At 37.7% G+C, this 20,876-nt stretch overlaps 1 protein-coding gene across 1 annotated transcript in view; it reads left to right on the forward strand.

Moving 5' to 3' along the window:
* STX8 (syntaxin 8) overlaps positions 1-20,876 on the forward strand; it is a 253,960-nt gene that overhangs the window by 36,239 nt on the left and 196,845 nt on the right. The gene's annotated exons all lie outside the window — the stretch shown is intronic.

Below are 20,876 nucleotides of genomic sequence, written 5' to 3' on the forward strand. Positions count from 1 at the left end.
TGCTTTATCCAATTTGCTACCTAACTGCCCCTCTCCCCTTTTATTTTATTTTATTTTTAAAATCTTTTTTTGCGGGGCAATGAGGGTTAAGTGACTTGCCCAAGGTCACACAGCTAGTAAGTGTCAAGTGTCTGAGGCCAGATTTGAACTCAGATCCTCCTGAATCCAAGGCTGGTGCTTTATCCACTGTGCCACCTAGCTGCCCTCCCCATCCCCCCTCTTTTTTGTTGGTGGGGCAATGAGGGTTAAGTGACTTGCCTAGAGTCACACAGCTAGTAAGTGTCAAATGTCTGAGGCTGGATTTGAACTCAAGTCCTCCTGAATCCAAGGCCAGTGCTCTATCCACTGCGCCACCTAGCTGCCCCCCTCCTTTTATTTTTAAAGGGAAATTCAATCCATTTCTCTTCAAGATAAAATGTTTTAAATTTGTTTTTTTTCTCTTTTATTATATCAATTGTTTTATTAGCAAAAAGTACATACTGTCTCATTCCCTGAAGATTAGAGATGGCGTGTTCAATGTGAGGAACCCAAAAGACTAGCTTGAAGATCCCAGAGTGCTTGAGGGGGCAGTAATATATTATGAGTTGAACAGCTTTGAATTTATTTGTATTTCTTCTTTTTTAATTTACTAATCTCTCCCATTATGAGATTTTGAACCTGCATAAATGGGAAGAATGATACTACCTCTGATAGAAATAGGGAAATTAGGATGAGAAACCAGTGTTGGGTAGAAAATTGTATTTCGTGAAGTATTGTCAGGATAATCAAATTTTGATTTGATTGAATTTTGTGAGATATGGAAGTAAATCCTGAGCTTGTCTATCACTTTCCTCTACTGTATAATCTTTCCTCTTCAGGTTTTCCTGACACTACTCTCTTTTATCTGATCACTCCTCATTCTCCTTTGCTGAATCTTCATCCAGGTCATGTTCACTTACTATTGATATCCCCCAAGGTTTTGTACCAAACTTTCTTCTCTTCTATGAACTATCTTGCTTGGTAATCTCAGCAGCTCCCATGGTTTCAATTTTACTTTTTATGCAGATAATTCTTAGGTCTATTTATCCAGACCCAACTTTTTTCCTGGTCTCTTTTCTTGAATCACCAACTGCTTATTGGTCATCTTGAATGCCATGTCCTGTTAGACACCTTAATTTCAACATATCCACAACAGAGCTAAATATTTCTCTCCCGAAGCCCTTTTCTCTTCTGACTAACTTATTACTATCAAGGTTACCTTTCTCTTCCTAGTCAACCAGTCTTTCAAACTTGCTATCATCCTTAACTCCTCATTGGAATTCACCTCACATATCCAACCTCTTGCCAAGTCTTGTCATTTCTGCTCTCAAAACATCTCTTGTACGTATCATCATCTCTTTGACACAGCTACCATGCTGGTGGTGTTCCACTGCCAAAGTGCTTTCCCTAAAGCACAGGTTTGACCATGCCCCCATTTCCTGCCCAACCTTTCCCCCCATTTACCTTCAAGATAAAATAAAAAGTCCTTTGTTTGGCTTTTTAAGCCCTTTACAATCTGACTCTCCTACGTTTCCAGCCTTCTTATGTTTTATACTCCCCTCTGTATATTCTGATACCTGATACTGGTCTTTCTAACCTTGTACATGGCGCTCCATCTCCCAACTTCTTGCCTTTTTCTTAAGTTTGTATTACTCTCCTTTAACTCTGCTTCCTGCCTTGCCTGGCTTCCTCCCAGACTCAGATAAAATCCTAGCTTTCATAAGAAGTTTTTCCCTGTACTTCTGTCTCTCCTCTCTGAAGTTGCCTTCTGTTTACCCTTTATTTATTTTGTGATGTTTAAAATCTAATGTAGGTCCTAACCTGCCTCCCCAGTTTTGGGGGGAAGCTGGCTAAGATTTACTGATAAATTCAGCAAGAGTTTAGGCTTTTAAGTATTTATTAAAGTGCATTAGAAGTTAGTGAATATAGAGAAGTTGAGAAAGCCACCTTTATTTAGCTATCCATGCTTCTCTAGAGAATATATAGAGTAGATCTTTCTACTCTGTTCTGCCCCTGCAGCCACACACCAGTTCTTGAATGAAAAGAGAGAAATCCAGCAAGTGAGCCTCAGCTTCCTACTTCCTGTCTCCCTCGTCAGAAGGGGAGGTCCTTCAAGCTGATTGGTTGAAGGTGGTCTCCTGTTGATGGCATAGTCCACAGCTTCTGAGAAAAACATGCCACTCAGGGCCAGTCAGGTGTGGTCCCGAATTTAATCAACGTTAAGTAGGTTCAATTTCTGAGAACAACACTCCACTCAGGACCAGCCAGGTGTGGTCTAGATTTAATCATTCTTAAGTAGGTTCTGGGTCAGTTTCTCAGTCTCACCCAGTTCAATCAATTCCAAATCAATCTTCAGGTGGGGCACCTGGATTTGGCACCTGCCAAATCCCATTGTTTTATCACAGTTTGTATATACATGGGTTATATTGACTCCCTCACTAGAATATGAGTATTGGATACTGTTCTAGTAATAGTGTTTGGGTTAGATTCAGGTCCTCCCCTTAAATAGTAAGTTCCCTAACATTTGAGACTGTGCCATAACCCTACTGATCTTAATTGTTTTATGTGAGGGCTTCCCTTTTAAACTACCCTGTGGTTAGCTAAGTAGGATCTAAAATTTCTCCCCAGGCTTCTTAATTGAGATTAGAACTTGGTGGCTGAAGTATTGCATAAGGCATTTTTAATATAGATACATTTCTTCAACTAATGTTTTTAAGTAACTATAATTACACATATTAATCAGAGAAAACTTATTAACATTAAAATAAAAATTCATTGTACTACCAAAGCTTAGTGTTTTTCTGACTTGAGCAGTTGTATCCCTATAACGGTGTATTCAGAAGTTTGATTGTGTATGTTAAACATTTAGGCAGTGGATAGAGCACTGAGCTTGAAATAAAGAAGGCATCATCAAGAGTTCAAATCAGGCCTCAGACATTTATTAGCTGTATGACTCTGGGCAGGTCACTTAACCCTGTTTGCCTCAGTTCTTTATCTATAAAAATAAGCTGGAGAAGGAAACTACTCCAGTATTTTTGCCAAGAAAATCCCCTAATGGGATTGTGAAGAGTTACTGAAAATGACTGAACAACAACATTAAACATTTACATCTCAAGTAAATGAAGTGAAAATAACATGGGCACCTACCTGAAAGAATTTATATCCATGCTATAATAAAAATTGTGACTAAGGTATGTAAGTTATGCCTGAACTTTATTGTATAGCTGAATTTCCACTTATAACCAATAGATGTCTCTGGATTCCCATAAATTCCTTTTTTAGTACTTGCTGAAAATCTATTATATATGTGAAATTTTAAAAAACCAAAAAACTCTGTGCCTCAGCCTTCCTCTCAGACTTCTGAAAAAGAAAAGGGAAAGTAGTGCTCATTTTTACTTTGTTTCTTTTTAGAACACCTCCTTTTTTATTGACCCATTTAATTTAATAGTTTTTATGTTTGTAAATGGGACGGGATTGAATAGGAAAATGAACTCTTAAAATTTTTTTTTAAAAGGTCTGGTTGGGGGCAGCTAGGTGGCGTAGTGGATAGAGCACCCGCCCTGGAGTCAGGAGTACCTGGGTTCAAATCTGGCCTCAGACACTTAACACTTACTAGCTGTGTGACCCTGGGCAAGTCATTTAACCCCAATTGCCTCACTAAAAAAAAGAAAAAAGAAAGAAAGAAAGAAAGAAAGAAAGAAAGAAAGAAAGAAAGAAAAGGTCTGGTTGTTAGAAGATTAGAGGGAGGAAGACTGAACCTTGTCAAGCACAAGAGAGCAGAAGGAAGAGAAACCAAATAAAGATCCAGAGAAGGTAGCAATCACAAAAGTAGGAGGAAAACCTGGTACTATAGTCAGAGATTAAGGAAGGAGAGAGTCTAAGTAATTAATAGTGGTCCATAGGGGGAACAATCAACAGTTCCAAGAAGCAGTGGAAGGAAAAAAAATTAAGATTTTAGAAGAGGCTAGTGAATTTAGTAATGTGTATGATTTTTAATGATATTGTCATTATAATTGTTTTTGTATAAACTGTCACTAAGAATCATTTCAGCTTATTTTAGTTTTTGTTTGGGATGAAGAGAGATCCAGAAGATTAGCATTTTTATCCATTTTAGGCTTCCATGAAATGGTTTAACATTATAAAATCTAGGTTTTGAGACAATTCTTTTGTTTAATATTTTCCCTCAATTACATATGAAAACAATTTTTAACATTCTTTTTTAAAGATATTAAGTTCTAAATTCTCTCCTTCCCTTCCCTGAGAGGGCCATTTAATATGGGTTATACATGTGTAAGTCATGCAAAATGTATTTCCATATTATTCATATTGTAAAAGAAAACAGACCAAAAAAACCAAACACCCAAATAAACCCCTAAAAGAAAAAGGTTTTAAAAGTATGTTTCTATCTTCATTTAGACTCCATCAGTTCTTTCTCTGGAGGTAGATAGCATTTTTCATCATAAGTCCTTTGGAATTGTCTTGGATCATTGTATTGCTGATAAACGCTAAGTCTTTCACAGTTGATCATCACACACTGTTGTTGTTTCTGTATACAATGTTCTTGTTTGTGCTCATTTCACTTTGTATAAGTTCATGTAAGTTTTTCCAGGTTTTTCTGAGAGCATCTTTCTTGTCATTCCTTACACCACAATACTATTCAATCACAGTTGTTGGGCATGGGCTCAGGTGTATAGCACCTTCCCTGTTATAAAACTTGATACCAAAGAAGGACTCTGGAAGCTCCAGGGTGAAAGAGATTGAATTTATTTAAAGGAGACTTACATACAGGAGGTTAATGTCTGGGATGGCTGACAGGCATTATGTGAATTCCTATCAAATCTCCCCCTCACTTTTCCTGATATTTACATGTAAGCATACTTGGCAGAAAGCCTTCTTTGTGCAAATACAAATCAGAGGTATAGAGGCATGTACACAGGAAGTCGATTGGTTAAAAGGTTGTGTGAATTCCCTTTGCTTGGCTAGGATCCACTGAATGTACTTTAAGGGCAGCACATAGGGCTCTTCTTTATTTGTATATTCTATTCTGTATGTCTTGGATCCCCAATTCCACCTATACTCCCCTGGGAAACTATTGATAAGCAACTCTCCAAGACTGTCAAGGACAGGCTAATGATATGGTAGTGTGCCTGAAAGATGGGCATGCACACATATCTCCGTTATGAACCAGGGTGAATGGGAGGTCAAATTATACTTGTGAGACCAGGCCATACAGTCAAAGCCATGGTACTCTACAACAATACATATCACAACTTGTTCAGGCATTTCCTGATCGACGGGCACCTCAATTGCCAATTCTTTGTCACCACAAAAAGAGCTGCTATAAATCTTTTTGTACATATGGGTCCTTTTCCTTTTTAGTTTTTAATCCTTTGGGATACAGACTTAGTAGAAGTATTTCTGGGTCAAAGTGTATGCCTGGTTTTATAGCTATTTAGGCATAGTTCCAAATTGCTCTCCAGAATGGTTGGATCAGTTCACAACTCCACCAATTTTCCCACATCTCCTCCAACATTTGTCACTTTCCTTTTTTGTCATATTAGCCAATCTGATATGTGTGGGGTGGTATGTCAAAGTTATTTTGATTTGTATTTTTCTAATCAATAATGATTTAGAGCATTTTCTTTCATATGACTATAGATAGCTTTATTTCATCTGAAAACTTACTGTTTATATCCTTTGACCATTTATCAATTGGATAATGGCTCTTTGTAAATTTGATTCAATTCTCTCTATATTTGAGAAACGAGGCCTTTATCAGAGAAACTTACTGTAATTTTTTCACAGTTACAATTACTAATCATGAATTTCCCTCCATCCTATTTCCCCCATTTATTCTAACCTTCTTTCATCATGTCCATCCTCAAAAGTGTTTTGCTTCTGACTTCCTCAGTTTGTCCTTCCTTCTATTATTCCCTCTACCCCCTGCCCCATTTTTCTTATCCCTTTCCTTCTTACTTTCCTGTATGGTAAGACATTTCTATACCCAACTGAGTGTGTATAATGACATACACATACCCTCTTTGAGCCATTTCTGATGAGGGTATGGTTAAGGTGTTCCACCCTACCTTCTCCACCGCTGTAAAAGCTTTTTTTGTGCCTCTCGTATGCAAGATAATTGACCCCCTTCTCCCAGTGCTTTCATTTCTCACTCCTTAATTTTATTTTTTCAGATATCATCCTATCATAGTCAACTCATACCCATGTTCTCTATGTATATGCATTCCAACTGCCTTAATAATGCGAAAGTTCTTAGGAGTTACAAGTATCATCTTCTCATGTAGGAATATAAACAGTTAACCTTATGCTTCTCTTGAATCTTATAAAATTTTTCTATTTCGCTCTGGTCTTTTTCATTGGGAATGTTGGAAAATTTTATTAAATGTTCATTTTTTCCCCCCTGAAGGATTATACTCAGTTTTCTGGGTAGATGATTCTTGGTTGTAATCCTAGGCCCTTTGCCCTCCGGAATATCATATTCCAAGCCCTTCGTTCTAAATCTTGTGTTATCCAGACTGTGGCTCCATGATATATCTATATCTATATCTATATATTTTGGGGGGGCAATGAGGATTAAGTGACTTGCCCAGGGTCACACAGCTAGTAAGTGTCAAGTGTCTGAGGTCAGATTTGAACTCAGGTGCTCCTGAATCCAGGGCTGATGCTTTTTCCACTGGACCACCTAGATGTACTGCACCACCTAGCTGGGCTCGATGATATTTGAACTGTTTCTTTCTGACTCCTTGCAATATTTTCTCTTTGACCTGGGAACTCTGGAATTTGACTATAATATTCCTGGGAGTTTTCATTTGAGAATCTCCCTAAGGAGGTGATTGGTGATTCTTTTGATTTCTATTTTACCCTCTGTTTCTAGAATATCAGGGAAGTTTTCCTTGATAATTTCTTGAAGTATGATGTCCACAGCCTTTGGTTTTTTGTTTTTGTTTTTTGCATCATGGCTTTCAGGTAGTCCAATAATTCTTAAATTTTCTTTCCTTAATCTATTTTCCAGATCAAATGTTTTTCCAATGAGATATTTCACATCTTCTTCTCTTTTTTCATTCTGATTTTGTTTTTTGTTTATTGATATCTCATGGAATCATTAGCTTCCCCTTGAACAATTCTGATTTTTAAGAAGTTATTTCCTTCAGTGAGCTTTTGTACCTCTGTTTCCATTTGACCAATTCTACTTTTTAGAGACTTCTTTTCTTTGGTGGATTTTTATGGCCTTTTTACCATTTGGCCTCTTCTGTTTTAAAGGTATTATTTTCTTCAGATTTTTTTGTGTCCCTTTTGCCAAGCTGTTGATATTTTTCTTGATTTTCTTGCATTGCTCTCATTTTTTTTTAGCTTAATTTTCTTCTGCCTGTTTTATTTGAATTTGAAAATCCTTTTTGAGCCCTTCCAGGTATTCTTCTTGGGTCTGAGACCAATTCACATTTTTCTTTGAGACTTTGGATGCAGCAGTTTTGACTTTATTATCTTCTTCTGAGTTTGTGTTTTCTTCTTCCCTTTCACTATGGTAACTTTTACACTGTCAGGTTCTTCTTCTTTTTTTTTTAATTGTTTACTAATTTTTCCAGCCTATTTCTTCACTTTTAACTGTAAAGTTGCTATCTAGCTATAGTGTCTAAAAATCTAATGAGTAGTCGCTAATAAATTAGAAGCTTTAGAAAGAGTTTAGGCTTTTAAGTATTTATTAAAGAGCATTAGGATCTAATGATCAGAGGGAAAGGTAAAAATCTAACTATTTCTAAGAGACCCCATCATCCGACCTACCATGGCGAGGTCAGGAACAAAAAGGACCCAATGCTTCCTTCCTCCTCCCAGAAGCCTCCTGTCTAAACCGGCAGCATCAAACGTTACTTCCTGACGTCAAGGAACTGACCTTCCAAGCCACATGGCTTGCCCTCAGATGCCTTCTCCTCATGGTGGAGCTTTCCTACAGTAACTCTCTAGCAGGGAGCATCACTCCAATTGTCACATAATTATGTTGAAATTTGGCTCTGTTTTGAGGTTTCAAGGGAGTATTCTCCCAAGCTTCAGTTTTTTTGTGTAGCTGTTTTCAGAGCTAAATCTGGAGGTCTGTAAGTTTTCACTTCTTCTTAAGTGGATCTAAGGAGAGGTGAGAGCACTATTCTCCTGGCCATGTGCTGGTCTATGAGTGACCACAAGCTCTCTTTTCTACTCTGGAACTATGACTAGGGTCCCTGCTTCCATGTGGGCTGCAAACTGGTGTGCTAGTATTCTTTCTTGCCTTGGGACTGTTACTGAAGACAGCAATTGCATATGGGCAATGCAGTGGAGTCCACCACCCAGTGTCAGCAAAGGGACCCCTGTAATCTCCTTCAGCCCTTTACCATCTGTGGGCTCAGAGCTAGGGAAACTGTCACCCTCAAGTACTGCAGCTAGCTTTCTGCGGTGATCTGCTGCTGTCTTAACAGGTGATTGCCTGCATTAGACTGTTTTCTACTCTCACCCTGGTGCTACAAACCTTTCTTTTTCTTAATAGTATTTTTTTTTCAATTACATGTAAAGATAGTTTTCAACATTCATTTTTTTTTAAGTGAGGCAATTGGGGTTAAGTGACTTGCCCAGGGTCACACAGTTAGTAAGTGTTAAGTGTCTGAGGCCGGATTTAAACTCAGGTACTCCTGACTCCAGGGCCAGTGCTCCATCCACTGCACTATCTAGCTGCCCCTCAACATTCATTTTTTAAGATGATTTTGAGTTCCAGATTTTTCTCCCTCCTCTCCTCTTCAAGATGGCAAGCAATCTGATATAGGTTATATTTGTACAATCATGTTAAAAAGATTTCCACATTAGTGATGTTGTGAAAGAAAAATCAGAACAAAAGGGAAACAACACAAGAAAGAAAAATAGATATAGTGATAATAGTATGCTTCAATCTGCATTCAGGTTCCAAAGTTTTTTTCTGGATGTAGAGAGCATTTTCCATTATAAGTCTTTTGGAATTGTCTTGGATCATTTTATTGCTGAGAAGAGTTAAGTCTGTTAGGGTTGATCATTGCCCAGTGTTGCTATTACTGTGTATAATGTGCTATAGACCTTTCTTGCTGATGTTCTAATTTGTGTTGGGCTGGAAAATGGTTTCATTCTACCCTTTTATGGATTCTGCTGTACTAAAATTCATTTTGAGGTATTATTTTAAAGTTGTTCAGAGAGGAATTTGGGAGAGCTCATGCTGGTTCCTAACATGCTGGCTCTGCCCCTCTTGGGAAAATTCTTAAAAGGAATGGAAGTTTTCTTCCTTTCTTAAATTGAGACCATTATCTGTCACCTGAGTTTGAAACTTTAGTGGCATTTTCATCCACCTTTTCCCATTCTCCCATGTTCTGTTTATTTACTTTTTAAAATATCTCTTATAACTGCCTCTTCATTATAATTCCCTTTTTACTAATTTATTCTAAACCCTCATCAATTCACACCTGCATTTTTACCAGCTTTTCTCACTTGACTCCAGTTTCTTTTGCAACAATCCATTCTGCACATTGTCATCAGAATTATAAATCATAGGTATTTAAAGAGACCTCAAAATCCTTCTGATTGATTTCTGATTTTTAGAAATCTTTTTGCTCAAAAGCAAAGCTCAAAAAACTCTATCTTTTAAAGCAGTCCATTCTACTATTGTATAGCTCTAATTGTTAAGAAGTTCTTTTTAACTTAAGCTGAAGCTTGTCTCTCTGTAACTTTAATCCATCATTCTAGAATCTTCTATCTGGGACCAAATAGAAGTCTTGTACGTGAAGGCATAAACATACACAATTCCTCCAACTAATCTTCACATGACATGAACTTGAAACCTTTCCCCATCCTAGTTGCCTCTTTCTAGTTTATAATTCGCCTTTCTAAAATGTGGTGTTGTGCCCATGACTGATCACAACACTTCAGATATGGTTTGCCTAGACTATGAAGTCAGCTTAGTAAGTATTTATTAAATGATTATTTAATGCTGCTTTTTAAACTATTGAATGTTTATTATGTGCTAGGCACTGTTCTGAGTGCTAGGGATATAAAGACAAACAAAAAGAAAGATAATCCTTTTTCTTGAGAGTTATATTTTAATGCAGGAAGATAATATAAAAAAGGAACTAAAAAACTGGGTATGGGATATAATGGGAAAGTGAGAGTCAAAAGTTCAGCCAGGAGAGGAATTAATGATGGCTGACCTGGGCTTTCCTCAAAATGAAGGCTTTCAGTAGGAACTCACCAATGGGAGAAAGGGAAGAAGGGATGGAAGGGTTATCTAGGGTGATTAAGACCATAGTGAATGAGGAAACTTCAGAGTGAGAAGGCAGCTGAGACTTGGTGTCAAAGTCCTGGAGAGGCAAAAGTAGGAAGATGGGAAAAGAAGTCAAATGACTAAGAGGTGAAAACTGGCAGAAAAGTTCTTAATGAACTGCTTAGGGGTGAGATAGGTTCAAAAAACAAGATTCAAGATCTTAATTAGTTTGGAAAGCAGGCTGAATTTTGCAGTTTAGTCAGTGGACTGCTAGGAGACTCATCTTCTTGAGTTCAAATCTGGCCTCAGACATTTACTAGTTGTCCGACCTTGTGCAAGTCACTTAACTCTCTTTGCTTTGGTTTCCTCATCTGTAAAATGAGCTGGAGAAGGAAATAGAAAACTACCCTACCATCTTTGTCAAGATAACCCCAAATGGGATCACAGAGAGTTGGAAACAACTGAAAAATGACCGAACATACAGTGTGTGCTGTTTATGCTTCTGCAACAGCCAAGGGATAGCTTTCAGTGTTCCAACTGTAGATTGGTCTTCATCTTATAAAATAAAGTGAAGAGATTCAAGGAATACCTTTTCACACTACATGCTGTTAGGGACAATAAAATATTTCTGGTCATTGTGTTTATGGGTTCTGCTTCTGTTACTCTTTTTTTTTTTCCCCACTTCTGTTATTCTGCATCAATTCTTGTAATCACTCCATAAACAAGCATAGATTAAGCACATTCTACATTCCAGAAACTGTCCTAGGCAACAGGGATACAAATACAAATACAAAGAGTGACAGGAGGCTACATTCTAATTAATATGTCTTCCTTTGCCGGGGCAGCTAGGTGGCACAGTGGATAGAGCCCTGGCCCTGAATTCAGGAGGACCTGAGTTCAAGTGCGTCCTCAAACCTATGACACTTACTAACTGTATGACCCTGAGCAAGTCACTTAACCCCAATTGCCTCACCAAAATAAATAAATAAATAAAATAAAAATATGTCTTCCTTTGCCTATCTATATTCTTTATATTTATTGTTAATAAACATTTTGTTTAGCAACTCTGCAGTTGATGGACTTGTACATTGTTTCCATTTGTTTTCTACTACAAAAATATTGCTATGAATGTATTCATGTATATAGGATTTTTTTTTTTTTTTGCAGGGCAATGAAGGTCACACAGCTAGTAAGTTTCAAGTGTCTGAGGTCAGAATTTTTTTTTTTCCCCGTTGAGGTCAGAATTGAACTCAGGTTCTCCTGAATCCAGGGGCAGTGCTCCACTGTGTCATCTAGCTGCCCCCTTAGGATATTTCTTTTTATCTTTTATCTTCTTGACAACATGCCTAGCATTGGAATCTCTGGGTCAAAATCTGTATATACAAGAATGAAGGACAAACAACAATAAGGTAAAAAGGTGAGGTTAAGGGATGTGTTAACATGTGAGGAGATACAATAATTAGAGAAGGCAGGTATGGTAAAAAGCATTTTGGATCAAAGTAGAAGGAAAAACAGAAGTGATTTTGTCACTGAAATATACTACAGACCACCTGGCTAGAAAGAGGAGATAGATGAGGAGTTTGGGAAATAGAAACAATTCTAGTACAAAGGGATGATGTGGTATAGTATCAATGGGAGATTTCGTTTATCCAGTTATTTGTAGCAGCTCCATTTTGGGGGAAAAAAACCCAAAAAACAACCAAAGCTACTTGACTTAACTATTATTTCCAAGGAATCAAGAGGAAATTCTATTTTGAATCTAATACTTACTAAAAGGGAGGAATTCGTTGTTAGAAATGATAGGAAGTCAAATTCCAGGGGCATGGTGGACAAAGTCCAGAGAGTCAGTAGTGGATCTTGGAGAACAATGAAGCAATAATGATTTTTTTGTCCTTGTTGAAAAAGAAAAGTTTGTACTAGAAATCTCTACAGGTATTTTCCATCTTTCATATATTTATTGTTCTTCCAGTTCTTCATTAAATATTCATGGGATGGTTTGAAGTAATTGGACCTTTTGCCAGGCTTTCCTAAACTTGGTTTTTCCTTGATTGCTTGCTACAATTTTATGAGGCCATACAGCTTTTTGGTGTCCATCATCCTTTTCTATAAGATTTTACAAATGAGTTTTTATTCTAAACTAGTGTTGTCTATGGATGCTATATTTATCTCTTAGTCAGGAAATCATATGTTTGTTCATTAAAGAATTTCTAAGTTCTTTTGGTCTCTTTGTTCTAGCAATTAATTTTCAATGATTAAACTTCCTTAGTAACTAGTAATATTCTGGGTTGTCATTTGTTCCTTTATTCATTTGCTATTTTTTCCCAGTGTTAGTAACTTTTTTGTTTGTTTGTTTTGTTTTTTTGTGGGGCAATGAGGGTTAAGTGACTTGCCCATGGTTGCACAACTACTAAGTGTCAAGTGTCTGAGGCCAGATTTGAACTCAGGTCCTTCTGAATCCAGGGCCAGTGCTTTATTCACTGTGCCACCTAGTTGCCCCTGTTAGTAACTTTTAAAAATATGTCAGGTTGACATTGCCTTTATTGCGTTCCATATAATTTTATTTTTATTCTTCCAATCGGGTACTAATTTTGTTCTTTCATCCACCAGCTTAATGGTCTATTTAATGTGTCAAAGGCTCATTTATTGTCATTCTCATGAGAATGGCCACCCCCTAGTGGAGTGAACAACAAAATGGAAGCTTGAAGGCTTTTTAATCTCCTAATGTGACTGGCTCCTCCCCTTATTCACCAATTATTCAAGGATTACAATCCACGCTTAATGGTCTATTTGTAGAGAGTAACTGATTTGGACATGACTCCAAATTGATAGTCAATTCTTTCCTGACTGTTAGAATATCATCAGTTTCCTTTTCTGTGATGTGATTTGGTTTTACCCATGTCTAGTACCTTCTGCTCCTCTTTTTCCCCTGAAAGATTATACTCAGTTTTGCTGGGTAGGTGATTTTTGGTTGTAATCCTTTGCCCTCTGGAATATAATATTCCATGCCCTCTGATCCTTTAATGTAGAAGCTGCTAGATCCTGTGCTATGCTTACCATGGTTCCACAGTATTTGGATTGTTTCTTTCTGGCTACTCATAATATTTTCTTCTTGACCTGGGAGCTCTGGAATTATTATTTTTTAAAATCTCTTTTTGAAAAAAAAAATCTCTTTTTGGATACCAACCTAGTAGTGGTATTACTAGGTCAAAGAGTACGTATGCGTGGTTTTATAGCCCTTTGGCCATGGTTTCAAATTGCTGTACAGAATGTTTGAATCAGTTTACAACTTTACCAAGAGTGTATTAATGTCTCATTTTCCCCATATTCCCTGCAACATTTGTCTTTTTCCTTTGCTGTCCAATTATCCAATCCAGTGGGTATGAGGTAGTACCCCAGAATTGTTTTGACCTGCTTCTCTCCAATCAATAGTAAATTAGAGCATTTTTTTTTCCCATATGGCTATAGGTAGCTTTGATTAGTTCATCTGAAAACATATCTTTTGATCATCTATCAATTGGGGAATGGCTCTTATTTTAACAAATTTGACTCAGTTCTCTATGTGTTTGAGAACTGAGGCCTGTCAAACAAACTTGGTTCAGATTTCTTTCACAGTAACTATTGCTAACTGTATTTCCCTCCATCCTCTTCCCTTCCCATGATATTTACTCTATTTTCTATCTCCTTTCACCCTATCTCTCCTCAAGTGTTTTGCTTCTGACTGCCTCCTCCCCCAAACGGCCCTCCCTTTTTTCACCCCCCCCATCTCCTTCCTGTCCTACTTTCCTGCAACTGAATGTTTATGTTTTCCATCTTTGAGCCAATTCTGATGAGAGTAAGGTTAACTCACTCCCCAGCACCTCCCCCCATCTTCCCCTCCACTGTATAAGCTTTTTTTGTTTGTTTCTTTTATGTGAGATACTTTACCCCATTTCATCTTTCCCTTTCCCTTTCTCCCAGTGCATTCCTCTCACCCCTTGATTTTATTTTTTTAAAGATATCTTCCCTTCATATTCAACTCACACCTGTTCCCTCTGTCTAAATATATTCCACCCAGCTGCCCTAATGAGTTACAAGTATAATCTTCCCATGTAGGAATGTGAACAGTTTAACCTTTTTTTTTTTAAAAAAAAATTATATTTAGAATTTTATTTTTCCTTATTACATGTAAAGTACAAATTTTGACATCATTTTTTTTTTTTGGGTGGGGCAATGAGGGTTAAGTGACTTGCCCAAAATCACACAGCTAGTAAGTGTTAAGTGTCTTAGGCCGGATTTGAACTCAGGTCCTCCTGAATCCAGGACTGGTGCTTTATCTACTGTGCCACCTAGCTGCCCCAACATCAATTTTTAAAAAACCTTGTGTTCCAAATTCTCTTCTTCCCCCACCTCCCCCGAAGAACTCAAACAATTCAATATAAGCTATACAGGAGCAGTCATGCAAAACATTTCCACATTAGCCAGGTTGTGAAAGAAAACAGACAGAAACAAAACTTCAGATAAAGGAACTAAAAAAAATATGCTTCAATCTGTATTAAGATACCATCAGTTCTCTCTCTGTAGATGGATTGCATTTTTCATAAGACCTTCAGAGTTGTCTTAGTCATTCACATCAGATCATCTCACAATATTGCTGTTATTTTCTGTATAGTACATTGTACTTTGATCAGCTCATGCAGGTCTTTCTGATAGCATCCTGCTCATCATTTTTTTAAATAGTAAACTACATTTATATAGTACTTTAAAGAGAGATTTCTTTACAGTAAACCCATGAAGTTGATTATTGCAACAACAGTAATAGATAACATTTATATAGTACCATATACTTGACAAAGAATTTTCTTTTCAGTAGCTCAGCAAAGTAAGTACCATATGTTTGTCATCATCATCAGTCCTCCTCCTCATCAACCAATCCTCATCTTCACCATTCAGTCCTCATCCTCATCAGTCAATCCTTGTCTTCTAATCATCATCAATCCATCAATCAGTCATCATCATCTTCTTACATTACTCTTGACTCTGCTTCAAAATTTTTTTCACAGTTATTATTAACTCTTTTGCTCCATCCTATTCCCTCCCCATGATATTTACTCTTTTTTTTTTTTTTTTTTTTGCGGGGCCATGGGGGTTAAGTGACTTGCCCAGGGTCACATAGCTAGTAAGTGTCAAGTGTCTGAGGCTGGATTTGAACTCAGGTCTTCCTGAATCCAGGGCCAGTGCTTTATCCACTGCGCCACCTAGCTGCCCCGATATTTACTCTTATTTCATATCTTCATTTACACTATCCATCCTCAAAAGTGTTTTGCTTATGACTGCTCCCTCCCCCACTCTGCCTTCCCTTCTTTTACCTCTCCTTCATTATCCCCTTCCCCTCCTACTTTCTTGCAGGGTTTGATAGATTACTCCACCCAATTGAGTGTGTATGTTATTCCCTCCTTGAGCCCACTCTCATGAGAGTAAGGTCTTTGAGCCAATTCTAATGAGTGTAAGGCTCATTCACTGCCCCACTCCTCCCCCATCTCTCCCTCTACTCCATAAACCCTTTCCTGCTTCTTTCATGTGAGACTTCACCCCATTCTAACTCTCCCTTTGCCCCTCCCCCAGTGCAATCCTCTTACCCCTCAATTTACCCTAAAGAAGTCATCATGGGGCAGCTAGGTGACACAGTGGACAAAGTACCCACCCTGGACCCAGGAAGACCAGAGCCGAAATCCGGCCTCAGACTCACTGACTCAGTGACTCCAGGCATGCCACCCTACCCTGACTGCCCCACACAAAAAAAGATAAACAAAAAATAAATGCTTTACAGATATCATTCCTTCATAATCAATTCCCACCTATGCCCTCCATCTAAATTTATTCATACCATCTGCCCTAATATTGAGAAAATTCTTATGAGTTAGATGTGTCATCTTCCCATGTAGGAATGTAAATAGTTTAACCTTTTAACATCTCTCATGATTTCTTTTTCCTGTTTATATTTTTATGCTTCTCTAGAGTCTTGTATCTGCAAGCCAAATTTTCTATTCAGCTCAGGCCTTTTCGTCAAGAATGCCTGAAAGTCCTCTCTTTCATTGAATTCCCACTTTTTTCCCCTGAAGGATTATATATAATCAGTTTTGCTGGGTAGGTGATTCTTGGTTGTAATCCCAGTTCCTTTGCCCTCTGGAATATCATATTCCAAGCCCTTCCATCCTTTAATGTAGAAGCTGCTAGATCTTGTGTTATCCTGACTGTGGCTCTACAATACTTGAATTGTTTCTTTCTGACTGCTTGCAATATTTTCTCTTTGACCTGGAAGCTCTGGAATTTGGCTATAATATTCCTGGAAGTTTTCAGTTTGGGATCTCTTTCAGGAGGTGATCAGTGGATTCTTTCAGTTTCTATTTTACTTTCTGGTTCTAGAATATCAGGGCAATTTCCCCTGACAATTTCTTAGAAGATGATGTCTGGGGGCGGCTAGGTGGCACAGTGGATAAAAGCACCAGCCCTGGATTCAGGAGTACCTGAGTTCAAATCCAGCCTCGGATACTTGACACTTACTAGCTGAGTGACCCTGGGCAAGTCACTTAACCCCCATTGCCCCGCAAAAAAAAAAAAAAGAAAGAAAAGAAAAAAGAAGAAGAAGATGATGTCTGAGCTCTTTTTTTTTTCTATCATGGCTTTCAGGTGGGTAGTCCAATAATTTTCAAATTATCTTTCCTGGATCTATTTTCTAGATCAGTTGTTTTTCCAGTGAGATATTTCACATTGTCTTCTATTTTGTTTTATTGTGTCTTGATTTCTCATAAATTTGTTAACTTCCATTTGCTCAATCCTAATTTTTACGGGATTGATTTATTTTGTACCTCCTTTTTCATTTGGCCAATTTGGCTTTTCAAACTGTTGACTTTTTTCCCCATTATTTTCTTGCATCACTCTTTTTTTTCTTTCCATTTTTTCCTCTACCTTTTTTACTTTATTTTCAAAGTCCTTTTTGAGCCCTTCTGTGGCCTGAGACCAATTCATATTTTTCTTGGAGGCTTTGGATGTAGGAGCTTTGATTTTGTTTTCTTCTTCTGAGGGTTTATTTTGATCTTTCTTGTCACCATAGAAATTTTTCTGGGTGAACATTTTTTATGTCTGCTCATTTTCCCAGCCTATTTCTTGACTTTTAACTCTTTGTTAAAGTGGTACACTGCTTCCATGGTAGAGAGTGCACTGTCCGAAGCTTCAGGGGGTTTGAGCAGCTGTTCTCTTAGATGCTTCTATTAATTTGTAAGTCCTTAATTCTTCCAAGGGGGTATGATTTAAGAAGAGGCATGTTCACCACTCTCCTGGCCTGTGCTCTGGTCTGCAAGCAACCACAGGCCTGCTTCTCTGCCTTGGAACCCAGAACAGAGTCCTCTACTGTGGCTGCAAGCCCTGGTGTGCTTGTGTTCCTCCCATGTTTGGGAGCAGCACCCAAGACTGTGACCCAGATGCGAGCATGGGGAAAACAACAGAGCCCCACCTCAGCACCAGCAAAGAGACCCCTGTTATCTCTCTCTGGCCAACCATTTGACCTCCTCACTGTTCCAGAAGCAGCTGCTGCAGCAGCTGATTCAGAGGTTCCTGAAACCTGGTTCACTGGGGCTGGGATTGGGTCTGTGCTGGGGTTGGTTCTGTACTGATGTGGCCTTTACTGGGCTGCACTCTACTCTTATCCTGGTAAAACAGACCTTTCCTGCTGACCTTGTAAGTTGTCTTTGACTGGAAAATTATTTTACCCTGCCCTTTTGTGGGTTCTGCTGCTCCAGGAATTGTCTTATGGCATTATTTGAAGGTATATGGAAGGGTCTTGGGGAGAGCTCAGGCAAGTCACTGCCTTTCCTCAGCCATTTTGGTTCTGCCCTCCCCCTTTATCATTTCTTTTTTTTTTTTTTAAGTGAGGCAATTTGGGTTAAGTGACTTACCCAGGGTCACACAGCTAGTAAGTGTTAAGTGTCTGAGGCCGGATTTGAACTCAGGTATTCCTGACTCCAGGGCCGGTGCTCTATCCACTGTGCCATCTAGCTGCCCCGCCTTCATCATTTCTTAAAGCACATTCCTTCATATACCATATATGCCACATTTACATACTATAACTTATTCATCCATTCCCCAGTCGATGGGTATTCCCTCAGTTTCCAGTTCTTTGCAACCCCCCCAAAATGCTTACAAATATTTTTGTATACAAGGGTCCATTTTCTTTGTTTTTTATTTCTTTGGAGTGTAGCCCCAGTAGTGGTATTGCTCAATCAGTTTTATAGCTTTTTGGGCACAGTTCCAAATTGCTCTCCAGAATTGTTTTACTAATTCATAGTTTCACCAACAGTGTATTAGTATACCTATTTTCCTACATCTTCTTCAGCATTTGTCATTTTCTTCATTTGTCATATTATCCAATCTGATGGGTGTGAAGGAGTGGTAGGTAATTGGGAGTTGTTTTAATTTTCATTTATCTTATTATTAAGTGATTTGGATAATTTTTTCATATGACAAAAGATAATTTTTATTTCTTCCTCTGAAAACTGTACATTTGTATCCCTTTGCCATTTATCAATTGGGGAAATGACTCTTATTCTTAGAAATTTTGCTAATTTCCTATGTATTTGAGAGATGAATCCTTTATCAGAGTAACTTGCTGCGAAGATTCTCTCCCTTCCCCCAATTTCTTGTTTTTCTTCTGATTTTGGCTGCATTGGTTTTGTTTGTGCAAAAAGTTTAAATTCTATGTAATCAAAATTATCCATCTTATCTCCTGGGAACTTCTTTATCTCTTGTTTAGACATGAACTCTTTCCCTAGCCAAAGGTCTGACAGGTATCTTCTTCCATGGTCCATTAATTTGCTTATATCACTCTTCATGTCTAAATCATGTACCCATTTCAGGCTTATCTTGGTATATGGTTTAAGATGTTGGCCTTTGCCTAGTTTGTGCCAGACTACTTTCCAGTTTTCCCAACAGTTTTTGTCAAATAGTGGTGACCTTCTTTTTTTTAAAGTAAGTATTTGTAACATGTAGTTGTGAGGCTTTTGTGTAGTCCACAAAACTTTGACCTCTCTCATCCCTTATTTTTGTATGATATTTGGGTGATAATTTGCATTTGCTGTCCTAATGAATTAATCAAATGGAAAGTATATATTGATATATTGGTTTAATTTGCAAGGTTTTCTATAGTCTTTCACAGATTTTCCATACTTCTTCATCTTCTGAATAGATAGAAGTATATCACCAAGTGTGCTGTGAAGTGATTTCTCTTGTTGCTTTTGAATACATGATAAAAGTGACTGAAAACTCCTTTTTTAACTTCTCAATAAAGACCCTATAGCCTGCCTTTCCATTTAGCTGCACCTTCCTTTTGTCTTCTTGTCTCATTTATAACAAGAATGTTAAAATTAATATGATCCTTTTCATCCCAAAGTTTATTGAATTGTTAGCCACTGGACAAGCATTACATGTTTGGAGTATCAACATTTGAGTTATTTCAAATGGTTTAAGAACTATGTGTGTTCCTAGCACCTTCTGCTCTATTCTTTGCTACTTTGATAACTTCACTGCAGAAGCAGAATCTTTTGTATTCTTTCTTTGTTTCATTGGTTTCCATGACCAAAGAATTTATCTGTAGGTGGTTAGCCTCCTGATAGTGACCCTCTTTCTGGATTGTGTAGCTGGTATTTGGAAAGTAGATAGAGTCTGTTACTAGAACCATACTTGAATCCTTTTGAGCAAGGTAGAATTTGTCAGTTTGCTCTCTTCTGGCAGAGCTTTTGAGAACTCATGCTTACTTAGCTCTGCCATAATGAGGCTTTGGAGTAGGATATGTTAGAGGAGTAGTATTTTGTGTATGATAACAACATTATTAATTATTTTTAAAAATTGCTCATAAGATCGTATATTTAACCCTTGAAAGAGAGCTACAGTTTAACCCTCTCATTTTATAGACGTGAAAACTCAGGCTTAAAGGTGTTGGTGCCTTCCCCATGATCACACAGTTAGGAAGCTTCAGAGATCAGATTTGACCCGAAGTCTTACTAATTCCATGTCCATAATTTTATTCATTACACTACTCTGGTCAAAAAAAAAAAATCAATAACTCCTGCAAAAAGTAAGAAATCACTTGAGATGAAGGGATCTGCATTGGTTTCATGGAACATGGGAGGATTTGAGCTGGATTTTGAAATAAAGAAGATATTTGGCAAGACAGAAAATGAGGATAAGGGATTACAAATCTTACAAATATAGCTATGTTTATGGGTTATTCAATGGAGAGCACATTAATGCTAGCAGAAAAAATTCATGTTAGGAGTACCGTACACTATGATTAGGATTTATAATTCAGAATTTGTTTTGTATTTTTACAACATAATTATTAATATCTAGCATTTATGTAGCACTTTAAGGTTTGTAAAACACTTTGCAAATTTTAACTCATTTTATTCTCAACAACCCTGAGAGGCAGGAGCTATTATTATTTCCAATTTACAGATGAGAAAACCGAGGCAGACAGGGGTTATGTGACTTGCTCTAGTCAAGTCAAACTTGAACTTGGGTCTTGAGTCCAGGTTCAGTGCTCTGTCTACTCAGTCACCTAACTACC

The sequence above is a fragment of the Dromiciops gliroides genome, chromosome 4 (assembly GCF_019393635.1).
Source record: "Dromiciops gliroides isolate mDroGli1 chromosome 4, mDroGli1.pri, whole genome shotgun sequence".
NCBI lineage: Eukaryota > Metazoa > Chordata > Mammalia > Microbiotheria > Microbiotheriidae > Dromiciops > Dromiciops gliroides.